Source organism: Geotrypetes seraphini, chromosome 2, assembly GCF_902459505.1.
Source record: "Geotrypetes seraphini chromosome 2, aGeoSer1.1, whole genome shotgun sequence".
NCBI classification, from domain to species: Eukaryota; Metazoa; Chordata; class Amphibia; order Gymnophiona; family Dermophiidae; genus Geotrypetes; species Geotrypetes seraphini.
In genome coordinates, this window is record NC_047085.1 from 458,047,310 (window position 1) to 458,062,584 (window position 15,275).

Consider the following 15,275-nt stretch of genomic DNA (forward strand, 5'->3'; position numbering starts at 1 on the left):
TGTACAGTTCATCTAGTTGAGGACTGTTTGTTGGGTCTACTACATGATATAAGATATAAAAGGAATGGATATTTTTAAATTTATTTTAAATGTATTTGTTATCTGTTATGTTAGAATAGAATAGGGCTAATTTAAGTTAGAGATAGAGGAGATTAAGTTATGTTTTTAAAACACTGTATATATAGAGACGGGCATAATCAAACCTTTAAAACATCCAAAAGTTTTCCCAAGTTGGCGCTTGGAAGTCCTAATAGCAGAGATGTCCAAGTGCTGATAATTAAAACAAACTTTCTAGACGTTCAGCAGCATTGGGAGGGTCCTAAGGGGCCCTGATTGGCCTAGGCACCTAAGACCCCTCCCATAGGAGGGATCATATGTGCCTGGGCCAATCAGAGCCTTAGGCCCCTCCCCAGTGCATTCAAAGAGGCATCAGGAAGGGGAACATAAGAACATAAGAAGCGCCATCTCCGGATCAGACCTTCGGTCCATCAAGTCCGGCGATCCGCACACGCGGAGGCCCTGCTAGGTATTCACCTGGCTTATTTTATAGCCAACCATATCTTTATATGCCTCTCTCAAGGAGATATGCATCTAGTTTGCTTTTGAAGCCTAGGACTGTCGATTCCGCAATAATCTCCCCTGGGAGAGTATTCCAGATGTCAACCACTCTCTGTGTGAAGCAGAACTTCCTGACATTAGTTCTGAACTTGCCCCCCCTTAGCTTCATTTCATGTCCTCTTGTCCGTGTCAATTTGGACATTGTAAATAATCTTCTCTGCTCTATTTTGTCAATTCCTTTCAGTATTTTGAAGGTCTCGATCATATCCCCACGCAGTCTCCTTTTCTCAAGGGAGAACAATCCCAGTGTTTTAAGTCGATCCTCATATTCCAGTTTCTCCATACCCTTCACTAGTTTAGTTGCTCGTCTCTGCACCCTCTCCAGCAGTTTTATATCCTTCTTTAGGTAGGGAGACCAATGTTGGACGCAGTATTCCAAGTGGGGTCTGACCATTGCCCTATAAAGCGGCCACCATTAAGAAGGCCACCATTAAGAAGGCAGGCTGGCCGGGGGAAGGGAGTGGGCATCCCTCCTTCCGGATTGTCATTGAAGGTATGGGGCTGATGTTGGGGTGGGGTGCCAGCAATTCAAGGAATGTTTGGGTGGGGTGAATTTGAGGAGTGTTGGGGTAGAGTAATGGGAGTTCGGAGAGTAATGCAGTTTGTAGTGGGGTGTCGTGGTTTGATGGGGCTCAGCAGCAAGAAGGAGTGGACATTCTTTCTTTCGATTGTGCTGAGGGAAGGTACAGGGGTGTGTGGCGATTGTTAGGGGATGTTGGGGGTCAGGGATGTAAAGCGGGGATCTCTGTGTAGGGAGCTGCGGGATCGGTGCTTGAGGGAGGAAGGGAGAAAGGAATCGGATCTCCCTGCCAGTTCAGCTGATCCTGACAGGGGAATCCCCCATCAGCTGATCGGGATTCCCCTGCTGCGATCAGACAAGTAGTTGGATACATCTGCAAAACTTGCTTTTGTATGCTTTTGATGTAGACATTTTTATTTTCGAAAATGGCCAAAAAAGATAGACATCCTAAGGATCAAAATGTCTACATAGGTCATTTGAAAAAAAAAAAAGATACGTATCTTTTTTTTTTTTTTTTAAATGACCTATGTAGACGTTTTGATCCTTAGGATGTCTATCTTTTTTGGGGGGGGTTTCTTATGATATAAAATTCAATAAAATTGTTTAAATGGGGAAAATAGTTTAGTTTTGTCTTTTGTGGAATGTATGAGTATCTAGGTTTGAATAATCTCTATCCTTTGAATTTTTAAATTGGAGTCTCTTTTCATAGTTATTAGTCTGTACACCACCTTAATCTCTGGAAAGGTGGTATAGTAATTTTTTTAAATAAACAATAAACAATCACATAACTCCCGAATCCTCCTCAGCTCTGCGTCTGGAACACTTCTCTCCTGCCCACTATCAAAATGACTCATTAGTGCCAGTAATCTTCTGCCTGCTTAAATTGCTGTGAATATTGGGTCAGTTATTTTCAACTCAAGTGATTATATCTCCACAGAAAAACCTGCCCTACATCTCTACACATTTATACGTGGAAGGTAATCAGTATTTGAGGAACCTGACTAGAGCAGAGTCCACCAGGACAATCTCCTGCAATAAATACACAAAAATATAATGATATAGTGTAATAGTGCAAAGCAGGTATGCCTCTTACATCATATGCCTTTCCACGATATATATACAAGTGTCCCAGTGAAGCGAAGAAAGTCAAATAAAAAAAAAAAAATTAATAGCGACTGCCCTCTACCATCTCAGTAGACCAGCTCAGATTCAAGCTCCATAACAGTGATTCCTTTAAAAAAAAATAAAAAATAAATCCTTTATTAAGAAGGGATCGCTGTCAGTGGCATAGAGAGAGTGAGAGGCGCCTGGGGCAATGGCATCCCTCTACTACCCTCAACTCCGCCCCCCTCCCCTGCTTCTTTCCCCATCCCTCTAGTTATGTTAACCGCCACGACCAACAACTTCAACATGCTCCTTGCGATTGCATTGGCACCCGGAAGTGACATCAGTGGGAGCCAATGTGGTCGCGAGGAGCACATTGTTGTTGCTTATGGCGGTGAGCAACTAGAGATACCGGGGAAGGGAAGGAGTGTGCGCGTGCTGCAAGGGGAGGAGTGAGAACAGGCGGGGGGAAGAGAGAAGGAGGCATGCTGCAACTTCAATGTCTTCCTCACGACTGCGTTGGCTCTCCCTCTGACATCATTTCCTGTGTGTGGCACCCGGAAGTGACATCAGCGGGAGTCGACATAGTCATGAGGAACACGTTGAAGTTGTTGCTCACGGTGATGAACAACTAGAGGTATGGCGTGTGGCAGGGGGAAGCATGAAAAGAGGCAGGGGTGGAGAAGAGGAGGGTTGCCTGGGCCCCCACCATGATGGTGCCCAGGGTGGAACGCCCCCCCCCATGCCTCCCCTTACTACGCCACTGATTGCTGTTATGAAGCTTGAATCTAAGCTGGTCTACTGAGATGGTAGAGGGCAATCACTATTAAATTTTCCACAGAAGGAGGTTGTGAATCTGCAGTTGCCCCTGATGAAGGAAATAAAATGGGGTACTCTGTCGGACAACCAGCTTTCACACTCTTAAGATAAGCCCCTTTTTATTTATTATTTACTATTCACAGCTTGGACACTTTTAAATTTGATGATTATTTGGTACAACTGTTTTCAGTGATTATTTTGTTTTCTTCATTTGACTCTCTTTGCTTCACTGGGACATTTATATATATATTGTGGAAAGGCATATGATATAAGAGGCATATCTGCTTTGTGTCAATATATTTTGGTATATTTATTGCAGGAGATTGCCCTGTGCCCTAGTCAGGTCCCTCAAATACTGATTATCTTCCGGTCAGAGGGCCGGGTATGAAAATACACACCTGAGCTAAGTATTATCATGTTACATTATGAAATTAAAATAAGGAATAAATTAACTGAAATAATTGTATTAAATAAATCATATACTTTAAATTGAGTGAAAAAGATATTAGGACCGATGATAGCTCACGAAATAGTCACAAGTCTAGACTAGTTCTGTTAACTTGTCACTGCGAGCGCTTGAGATCCTATTTCATCAAACATATTCAATTTAAATTATGTGTATGAATTTTTGGGTATAACATCAGTCTAGTTATAAAAATAAAACTGCCATTAAAAACTGCCTCCTCAATATACTTTTCCTAATACTCTTCGCTATGACCAGTCTGGTCTATAGAATAAGCTCTGTTATTGTCTACTGTAACCTATTTTTGTCATGACTAGTCTGTTTTCAATCGATTGTGAATGCCTACTTGTAACCCGTTCTGAGCTTCTGGGAGAACGAGATAAAAATTGAAATAAATAAATATAAAAAAAAAAGAAATGCAGGGCAGGTTTTTATGTGGAGATCTTTTGTTATAACCTTTCCTTTCTTTCTTGAGTTAGGCTTTTTTATTTAGAGATAAGTGATTACATCGCAGCTGTCTGCTGAATAGGCAAATGGTTCTGTTTGTGACTGCCTCATACAAACAGAATCATGATGGCATTCACTTCTGAACAGCATTGGTCAAGAACTCCTTTACTTACACTTTTCACTAGCTCCTTTGGTTCGGGGCTCTTGGATTTGAGCTCATCATTACATTCCAGAGTAAGGGTATCCTTCTTGCAAAACATGGGAAAGCACACAATATATTAAATATCACTTGACTAAGCATGAAATTTTGTTTACAATATACATTTTTTAGTACTAATGACAGAGTGGCAAATGCATATAGAGCATTCTAGGGACAGACCATCCAGCAAGAATAGAAAAGCATTACAAGTTATAAATTTAATTTGAGGTTTCCTGTGGTATCAGATTCTCATGTTTAAAATTACACTTAACTTTGATTAAATATACTTTAGGACAGGCTTGTCCAACTGGAGGGCCGCAATCCAATCGGATTTTCAGGATTTCCCCTATGAATTTGCATGAGATTTATTTGCATGTACTGCTTCTATTGTATGCAAATAGATCTCATGCATATTCATTGGTGAAATCCTGAAAACCTGACCTGACAAGAGCTGAGGTTGGACACCTGTGCTCAAGAAATAATTTTTAGTCAAAAAGACATGCTGGTGACCATGCTAACAAGAAAATAGAAATGTACTTGGTGATATTTAGCCTTTGGTGGTCAGAGGTATACTTGTTAGCTATAAAATGAAGACCATAATCCTGATATTTTTAGTAGTGCTATGCATGTGATAATATAAAGATGTTCCCAGTCCTTCACAATCTATTTGGCATCTGGCAGCTGTGGGCTGAATTAAACAAAGAAACATAGAAACATGATTGCAGATAAAGGCCAAATGGCCCATCCGCAGCATCCACTATCTCCTCCTCCCCATAAGAGATCCTATGTGCCTGTCCCATGCTTTCTTGAAGTCTCTGTCTCCACTTCTACCAGGAGACTATTCCATGCATCTACCACCCTTTCTGTAAAAAAGTATTTCCTTAGATTACACCTGAGCCTATCCGGATATTTAATGCAGGGCCATATCCAAGCACTAGCATTTTATATCTGGATTCTCAGAAGACCCAGAAGTTAAGTAAGTGCTGGGTACTTGCATACCTAACGTAACAATAGGATTGTTTTTTATGCAGTCCTATCTGCTTGGTTAGGTGTGTGAGCACCAGCAACCAGTGCCAGCATATATTCCAGATCTGCCCTGACTCAATCCATAGATTTCCCTGGCCCTAGCCCTGCCGATTCTATATAGGTCACCCAAAGTTGGGCACCAAGGGTATAAGAACAGAAGAGTTGCTATACTGTGACAGACCGTACATCAAGCCCAGTATCCTGTTTCCAAAAGTGGCCAATCCAGGTCACAAGTACCTGGCAAGATCCCAGAAGAGGAAAACAGATTTTAAGCTGTTTATCCTAGAAATAAGTAGTGGATTTTCCCAAGTCTATCTTAATAATGGCTTATGGACTTTTGTTTTAGGAAGTCATCCAAACCTTTTTTAAAACATGCTAAGCTAACAGCTTTCACTACATTCTCTGGCAACAAATTCCAGAGTTTAATTACATGTTAAGTGGAGAAATATTTTCTCCAGTTTATTTTAAATCTGCTACTTAAGAGTTTCATTGGATGCTTGGTCCTAGATAAGAACATAAGAATAGCCTTACTGGGTCAGACCAATGGTCCATCAAGCCCAGTAGCCAGTTCTCATAGTTGCCAATCCAGGTCACTAGTACCTGGTCAAAACCCAAGGAGTAGTAATATGCCATGTTACCGATCCAAGGCAAGCAGTGGCTCCCCCCGTGTCTTTCTCAATAACAGACTATGGACTTTTCCTCCAGGAAATTGTCCAAACCTTTCTTAAAACCAGCTATGCTATCCGCTCTTTCCACAATAATAAATAACTGGCAACAATTTGGATTTGCATGTGTCTGATATCCATGCCTAACTGTTCTAGCATGCAACTCAAGAGGGGTACGGCCATGAGAGAGGTATGGGTAGATCAGGAAGTGTTCCTAGAAGTTAGGTGTGATGTTATAGAATACTTCCATTTGCGTGCCCAACTGCTGAAAATTATGTGCCAGTTTCTACACCAGGTTTGAGCAATCGTAAATGGTCCTACAGTTAGACATGGAATCGTCACTAAGCTAGTATTCTATAAAGGGTGCTCAGCATGGAGAACTCTTTATAGAATACTACTAGTTTAGCGTGGATTTTTCCAGAATCTAACTTTGGGCACCATTTACTGAATCTGGCCCTCATTGGACAGTGCTGTGGTAGTCATTGGAACTGACCAGTTAAATGCCACTGAATATTCTCTCCTGGCCTTTATGTGGCATTATTGCTCAGAAGCAATATGTATTTCTATGGCTTTTATGGGAGATCTGCATCTCCAAATGCCTGTTTTCACCATCTGCTGATTGAAGGGTTAAACACCTTTGAGTATCTACCTCATAGCATTGAATCTAGCTTGACTGACAGATTGACTTGACTGACAGATCAATATTCACATCTTCTACTGCATGTCTTCAAGATATCTGTCTTTTTTAAATTAACCTTTTGTAATCCGCCTTGAACCGCAAGGTAATGGCGGAATAGAAATCCCCTAATGTAATGTAATGTAATGTAATATCCACAATGAAAATGCATGAAATCAGTTTGTATGCCCTGGGGACTTAGGGGCTCATATTCAGACCATGGCGGGGGGGGGGGGGGGGGGGGGGCCAGCCTGGCTAACTGCTATGGTTGGTGATGAGCCCAGATATTAAGTGATGGGCCATTTCCAGTGACTAGCATTGAATATCCGGGATTTTTTTGGGGGTCACTAAAAAATTAGCTGGCTATGTGATAGTCAATTTTAATTGGCTATCGTTTTTAGCAGCCATAGATAGATTAGCTATTTAAGTGGCCTATCTTAAATGCTAAGCTTAGCCAGACAGCATCTAAATATTCACAGCTAGCTGGCTAAGTCGCAACATATAGCCAGCTAGCCGCTAACTGGGATATTCAATGGGGAGCAACCAGCTGTCTCCCACTGAATATTAGAGGTTAGTTGGCCGAATGCTGTTTAACTGGCCAGGAGTTGTTCCTGGCAGGTTAAATAGCACTATAAATTGGGTGGTCAGTAAAAGTAGCTCAAGTTCCTGCATATTTATTGTGGATATCCTGAAATCCAGTTTTGGGGTCCCCAAGTTAGGGAAGTGGGTTATTATATTACGAGGGTCATTTCTTAAATAATACACACTATATATTTTTTTAATTTACATGTTTGTTTGTTTTTTCAAGTATTTCTTTACAATCCTTCAATATAGTCTCCCTGCTTTGCAATGACTGAGTCCCAATGTTCGAGAAGCTTCATTATTCCATCCAAGACACCATTTTTGTTCAGTTGCCGAATGGCTCAGGTACTGGCGAAAAAAAGCATAGGTTGTTTCAACTTTGGAAAAATGTCAAAGTCTGGTGGACTCATGTCTGGACTGTAGGAAGCATGAGGTAACACCTCCCAGCCGTATTTGTGCCATTTTTCTATGACGAGTGGAGAGCTCCATCTTCCCCACGGCCAAAAACATTTTGACAAGCTCAATCAAAAGTCAAATGATGATTTTTGTTTATGATCATGAAGGCATCATTATCACAGACAAAGTTCCATGTGGAAGAAGTGTCACAGCAGTGTATAATCGTGATTTTTTGCACAGAAAAATGCATAAAATCCGACCTCAGTTGCTCTTGGCTGGGCCACTCATTCTTCATGACAATGCTCGCCTGCACATAGGGAATGTCGTCATTGAAAAACAACGCAAATACGGCTGGGAGATGTTACCTCATGCTCCCTACAGTCTAGACATGAGTCCACCAGACTTCAACCTTTTTCCAAAGTTGAAATAACCTATGCGTAGACATCGTTTTGCATCTCTGGAAGGGCTTTCTTCCGCCAGTACCCGAGCCATTCAGCAACTGAACAAAAACGGTGTCTCGGATGGAATAATGAAGCTTCCCGGACGTTGGGACTCGATCACTGCAAAGCAGGGAGACTATATTGAAGGATTGTAAAGAAATACTTGAAAAAAAAAACAAAACATGTAAATTAAAAAAAAATAGTGTGCATTATTTATGAAATTACCCTTATATAAATAAACTACTTAGGCTTTATGTGGTATAAAAAAAATTTTAAATAAATATAATTCTTCTAAGTTTAATTCACATTGGCATCTTTATCCAAGATGTTTTGCATAAGTCATTTATCCAGTACTTGAACAGTTGTTGTCATTACAATGTACCGGCTCAAGATCACAGCAAAACTTTGTTTTAATGTAGAACTGAATAAATATAACATAGTGACATAGTAGATGACGGCAGATAAAGACCCGAATGGTCCATCCAGTCTGCCCAACCTGATTCAATTTAAATTTTTTACATTTTTTCTTCGTAGCTATTTCTGGGCAAGAATCCAAAGCTCTACCTAGTACTATGCTTGGGTTCCAATTGCTGAAATCTCCGTTAAAACCTACTCCAGCCAATCTAAACCCTCCCAGCCATTGAAGCCCTCTCCAGCCCATCCTCCCCCAAACGGCCATATACAGACACAGACAGTGCAAGTCTGCCCAGTACTGGCCTTAGTTCAGACTTGCATGGTCTGTGTCTGTATATGAAGCTATATAAACCCTTCTCTACATAATCCCTTCAGCTAGGAAAAGTGTATGCGCGCACAAAAAAAGTGTAATTTTTCTGCCATGCTCAATTCTACTTGAAAATCACTGCCTTGTACTATTGCACAATGGTCATGTTATCAACATAACTCATGAAACTCAAAAAGAATACAGTTTGGTTTTGTAGCTGTAATGCTAGAAAAGTTCTATTGTAGTTTGCATCTCTTTCTCTGTTTCGTTCTCGGATTAAATGTGCAGAAAAAGCACCATTTAGTATAACTGAAGAGAATGAGAAGTCAATATGTGCTCTTTATTGCATATACAATAGCATGCATCTAGAATATTTCTTTTATGCTTCTGGCAGGCAGTGATGAAAATACTGTTGTCAGATACAACAAAACACTAGTTAGATTATTTTGGCTTGAAAAACAGGACAACCATGATAAGAGGTGCCCTTTGTACAACTATAAAGTACTTGGTGTGAGTTGTTTTTGTTTTTTTTTTATCTTCACAGCATTGTTAACTGTAGGATAAAATAATTCTTTTTGCTATTTCTGAAAGTTAGAAAACAAAGCATCACATACCAGGTCATATATACTGTCACAAAGATGATCCCATCTGACCATTTTCATGCAGCGGAGACTGAGGGTCCTGGATTCACAAAGGGCCTTGGGAATGAGGCAAGCAAATGCCAGAAGAAGGATGGTTCTGAGGTAGTACATCTCCTGAACAATCATTTATGAAAATCTTAGCATGTGTTTTGTAGTTATGTTGCATTAAACTAAAGTCTATAGTCGTTGATTAGATCAGGGTGTCAAACTGCAATCCTGCAGGACTGCAAACCAGTCAAGTTTTCAGTGCATGGGAGAGATATGCACTGCTTCCATTAGTATGCAGGTATATCTCATGCATATTCATTAGGAATATCTGAAAACCTGACTGGTTTGTGGCCCTCCAGTAATAGTTTAATACCCTTGAGCTAGGCCATTTAATACCCTGAGTCTAATATTCTTTTAAAAGTCTAAAAGCTGGTTTTGCAATATAAGAAAATAGTGAAATTAAAAAAAGAAAGAAAACATTGCCCATCTGCAGTCAGTTTTATAACAGTGAAAACTATGCTTCATGACCCTAGCCACGATGATTAATTTAAATCTTGGCATAGCGCTTGTCTCTAGGGCAGAGGTGGTCTTCGAGGGCCGGAATCCAGTTGGGTTTTCAGGATTTCCCCGATGAATATGCATGAGATCTATTTGCATGCACTGCTTTCAATGCATATTCATCGGGGAAATCCTGAAAACCCGACTGGACTCCGGCCCTCGAGAACCGGAGTTGCCTACCCCTGCTCTAGGGCAAACTACAGCATTGTATTTGGTAGCCCATCTTTTTATTTTTTCCTTTGAAAAGCTAGGGCAATTCTACAAGGAACTTACCCCCTCTTTTACTAACACGTAGTGCGGGTTTTAGCGCCGGCAGTGGCGGTAACTGTTCTGACGCTCACAGAATTCCTATGAGTGTCGGAGCAGTTACCGCTGCTGCCAGCGCTAAAACCCATACTACGCATTAGTAAAAGAGGGGGTTACTTTTACACACCAAGGGGGGGGGGGATTCTAAATGATGCTCAAAAATGGGCACAAGAAAAGTTTGGCACTAAGCACTGTTCTATAAAGGGTGCCCAACTCTGTATGCCTGCTGAAACCTGGTGTAAGTGCTACTGCCTGAGTTGAGCAAAGACACCCATTATTCTATAAAACTGCAAGCAATGTTTTGGAACATCCATGACCCTCACCCCTCCTTTGTGCACACCCCTTTTTGGGTTACATATACCCTTTGGAGATGTAGTATGCACCCAGGCCCTCATTCTATAAAAGGCACCTACCAGTAGATGCCTAGATTGGGCGCCAACCGATCTAGGCACCTAACAACTTTTTAAAATTGGCACTGATAACTGAAAGCGCCATTTGAAAGCGATTAAAAAAACAAGAAAAAAAAATTAATTAGCTGGTAAGTGCCTAACTCGGTAGGCATCTACACCAAGGTGCCTATCGATGTCTACACAGAAAGGAGGGCTGGATTCTGTAAATGATGTCTCCATCAGCTGGTGCCTTAAAAAATGGTGCCAGCTGCATGTCAGTCATGAGTAGGCGATGAACAGAATTGTGGCTACTGAAAAACATACACAACCTAAATTAACTAACCCGAGTGGTATAAATAATCAAAATCCCAAAATACATTTAACTCCACTCATTCAGAAAAGTGCATCTAGCATCTTTCAGCCAGTTTTTTTTATACACTCTCTTCAGGTATTCTCTAAAATTTAAATATAAGATTAAATTAGAACACTTAAGAAGACTGATAAAAAAATTAAAATTTTTTAAAAAGAGTAACAACATCAGGTCCCATGGCCGATGATTGGAGCAAGGAGCAATAACACTACGCTGATCACCTCAGTTTGTGATATTACAACTGCGCATAGGCTCCAACTCTGAGGCCTTTAGAGAATACCTGAAGAGAGTATATAAAAAAACTGGCCGAAAGATTTTAGATGCACTTTTCTGAATGAGTGGAGTTAAATGTATTTTGGGATTTTGATTACTGAAAAACATAGGCACTGGTAATGTAGGCCAGGATTTTACCTGTGCTCATTTATACGAATATGAAACTTCCCAGACATGGAGAAACGATGTAGTATACAACGTGATCGGTCTCATAGTGACAAAATGTAAAACATACCTTTTTTGGTCCATTGGGTCAAGTTATTTTTCACTTTAATGAAAAAAATTTGAAAAATCGCTGGACTAAGTGTATAGCCCTTGATGGAGACTGCCCCAGCTTTGTTGGTTAGGCTGAGAACTTTTCAGTGGCCCTTCATACATGAAAAACCCAGTATACAGTAACACACTGTAAATGATGGCAGAAAATGACCTGCATGGTCCATTCAATCTGCCCAACAAGGTGGCCAGAGCCACACCTGTATTATAGAAAAATCCACATAGAAAAGTATGTAACACGAAACAGTATCCATACATGTATAAAATTCAGTTTTACAAAGCTGGTTTTACATGTATGTTAGAATTGAGCATAGTATGCACATGACAGTAGTTAGAGGAATCACAACACACAATTTACTCCAATTCATTCCCATTATCAAGTCAAAGGGAATTTATAGAAAGGTGCAGTAAAATGTGCCCTCTTACCACAACTTACTGGTGGTCACCCCCCACCTCCCTCCCGCCCTTAACAATCACATCTTCCACACCATCATCAAAATCTCCCCCAATTCCTTCCCTAAGGTGTCACTCTTACACACCCTAAGGTGTGCTCTTTATTGATTATAGCATGCTTCTAGAATATTTGTTTTATGCTTCTGACAATTAGTAAGGAACATGCTGTTGTCTGCTACAGCAAAACACTAGATAGATTATTTTGGCTTGAAAAACATAGTAACATAGTAACATAATAGATGACGGCAGTTAAAGACCCGAATGGTCCATCCAGTCTGCCCAACCTGATTCAATTAAAATTTTTTTTTTTTTCTTCTTCTTAGCTATTTCTGGGCAAGAATCCAAAGCTTTACCCGGTACTATGCTTGGGTTCCAACTGCCGAAATCTCTGTTAAGGCTTACTCCAGCCCATCTACACCCTCCCAGCCATTGAAGCCCTCTCCTGCCCATCCTCCACCAAACAGCCATACACAGACACAGACCGTGCAAGTCTGCCCAGTAACTGGCCTTAGTTCAATATTTAATATTATTTTCTGCTTCTAAATCTTCTGTGTTCATCCCACGCTTCTTTGAACTCAGTCACAGTTTTACTCTCCACCACCTCTCTCGGGAGCGCATTCCAGGCATCCACCACCCTCTCCGTAAAATAGAATTTCCTAACATTGCCCCTGAATCTACCACCCCTCAACCTCAAATTATGTCCTCTGGTTTTACCATTTTCCTTTCTCTGGAAAAGATTTTGTTCTACGTTAATACCCTTTAAGTATTTGAACGTCTGAATCATATCTCCCCTGTCTCTCCTTTCCTCTAGGGTATACATATTCAGGGCTTCCAGTCTCTCCTCATACGTCTTCTGGCGCAAGCCTCCTATCATTTTCGTCGCCCTCCTCTGGACCGCCTCAAGTCTTCTTACGTAGTTCGCCAGATAATTTCTCCAAAACTGAACACAATACTCCAAGTGGGGCCTCACCAATGACCTGTACAGGGGCATCAACACCTTCTTCCTTCTACTGACTACGCCTCTCTTTATACAGCCCAGAATCCTTCTGGCAGCAGCCACTGCCTTGTCACACTGTTTTTTCGCCTTTAGATCTTCAGACACTATCACCCCAAGGTCCCTCTCCCCGTCCGTGCATATCAGCTTCTCTCCTCCCAGCATATACGGTTCTTTCCTATTATTAATCCCCAAATGCATTACTCTGCATTTCTTTGCATTGAATTTTAGTTGCCAGGCATTAGATCATTCCTCTAACTTTTGCAGATCCTTTTTCATATTCTCCACTCCCTCTTCGGTGTCTACTCTGTTACAAATCTTGGTATCATCTGCAAAAAGGCACACTTTTCCTTCTAACCCTTCAGCAATGTCATTTACATACATATTGAACAGGATTGGCCCCAGCACCGAACCCTGAGGGACTCCACTAGTCACCTTTCCTTCCTTCGAGCGACTTCCATTAATCACCACCCTCTGGCATCTGTCCGACAGCCAGTTTTTGACCCAGTTCACCACTTTGGGTCCTAACTTCAGCCCTTCAAGTTTGTTCAACAGCCTCCTATGAGGAACTGTATCAAAGGCTTTGCTGAAATCCAAGTAAATTACATCTAGCATATGTCCTTGATCCAGCTCTCTGGTTACCCAATCAAAAAATTCAATCAGGTTCGTTTGGCACGATTTACCTTTTGTAAAGCCATGTTGCCTCGGATCCTGTAACCTATTAGATTCAAGGAAATACACTATCCTTTCTTTCAGCAACACTTCCATTATTTTTCCAACAACTGAAGTGAGGCTCACCGGCCTGTAGTTTCCTGCTTCATCCCTGTGACCACTTTTATGAATAGGGACCACATCCGCTCTCCTCCAATCCCCAGGAATCACTCCCGTCTCCAGAGATTTGTTGAACAAGTCTTTAATAGGACTCGCCAGAACCTCTCTGAGCTCCCTTAGTATCCTGGGATGGATCCCGTCTGGTCCCATCGCTTTGTCCACCTTCAGTTTTTCAAGTTGCTCATAAACACCCTCCTCCGTGAACGGCACAGAATCTACTCCATTTTCTCGTGTAACTTTGCCAGACAATCTCGGTCCTTCTCAAGGATTTTCTTCTGTGAACACAGAACAGAAGTATTTGTTTAGCACATTTGCTTTCTCCTCATCACTCTCCACATATTTGTTCCCAGCATCTTTTAGCCTAGTAATTCCATTTTTTATCTTCCTCCTTTTACTAATATATCTGAAAAATTTTTTATCTCCCTTTTTTTACATTTTAAGCCATTTGTTCTTCCGCCTGTGCCTTCGCCAAACGTATCTCTCTCTTGGCTTCTTTCAGTTTCACCCTGTAGTCCAACCTGTAGGACAACCATGATGAGAGGTGCCCTTGTACAACTGTAAAGTAAATTGTAAAGTCACCCTTTTGATCTTTTCCCTTTCCACCGTTACAACCCTCCTTTTCCAATCCCCCACTCTCCCTGAATCTGAGATCCCTAAATTCCCTATTCATGCTCCCCCATCTCCTGACCCCCCCTACCAACCTTGTGTCCTTATAGGGCAGCTTGACCACTAGTAACAGTACTGCAAGAATACCACTAGGAGGCATCGATACCATTTTGCAACTGACACCAGACTGGATGGGAGTGGAGGGCGACCACTCATATAACATAAGAATTTATTTCTAGACCACCATTACCATAAAGTTCAATGCGGTTTACAAAAGACTAACTACGATACATAAATTGACGTGAAGAATGCGTTAGTATTAAGAGCTAAGAAATTTAATAAACAAGAAAGTCTTAAGTTGTTTCCTGTAATGAAGTTAAGAAATGGATGATGATGAAAGCCGCTTGAAATCCTTGTCCCATATAGCAATTTGAAATGAGAGGGTTTTATCATGATATCTTTTGGAGGACATGATATCTTAGATGGAGGACAAACAAAAGACTTTGGCAATACACGAGTGCTGCGTAGAAGAATAACAAAACAACTCAGGTAAGATGGAACCAAACCCATTAATACCCAGTTATCCAGTTAGAGTAGACCCCTTAGACTTACCTCCAGGTAGATCCTAAGAAGGGTAAGGGGTCTGGGGGATCTAGAAGGTGGGAGGAGGATGGGTTTTTGCCAAAGGAATGGGACTTGAGGGGGGGGGGGTTGCAAAATGGCAATCCTACACTTGTACTTACACCTGTAAGTCGCAATTTTGCCTTTGCATGTGCAGGTGTGGGCAGGTATTTGTGTTTATACCCATCCTTTCTGTGTGGATTTTTTCCACAATTTCTTTCTATAATGGTTCTTCCTGCCATACATATATCCTTTACTGAGCTACACATTTGTTCCTGCAGGCACCTACATATGCA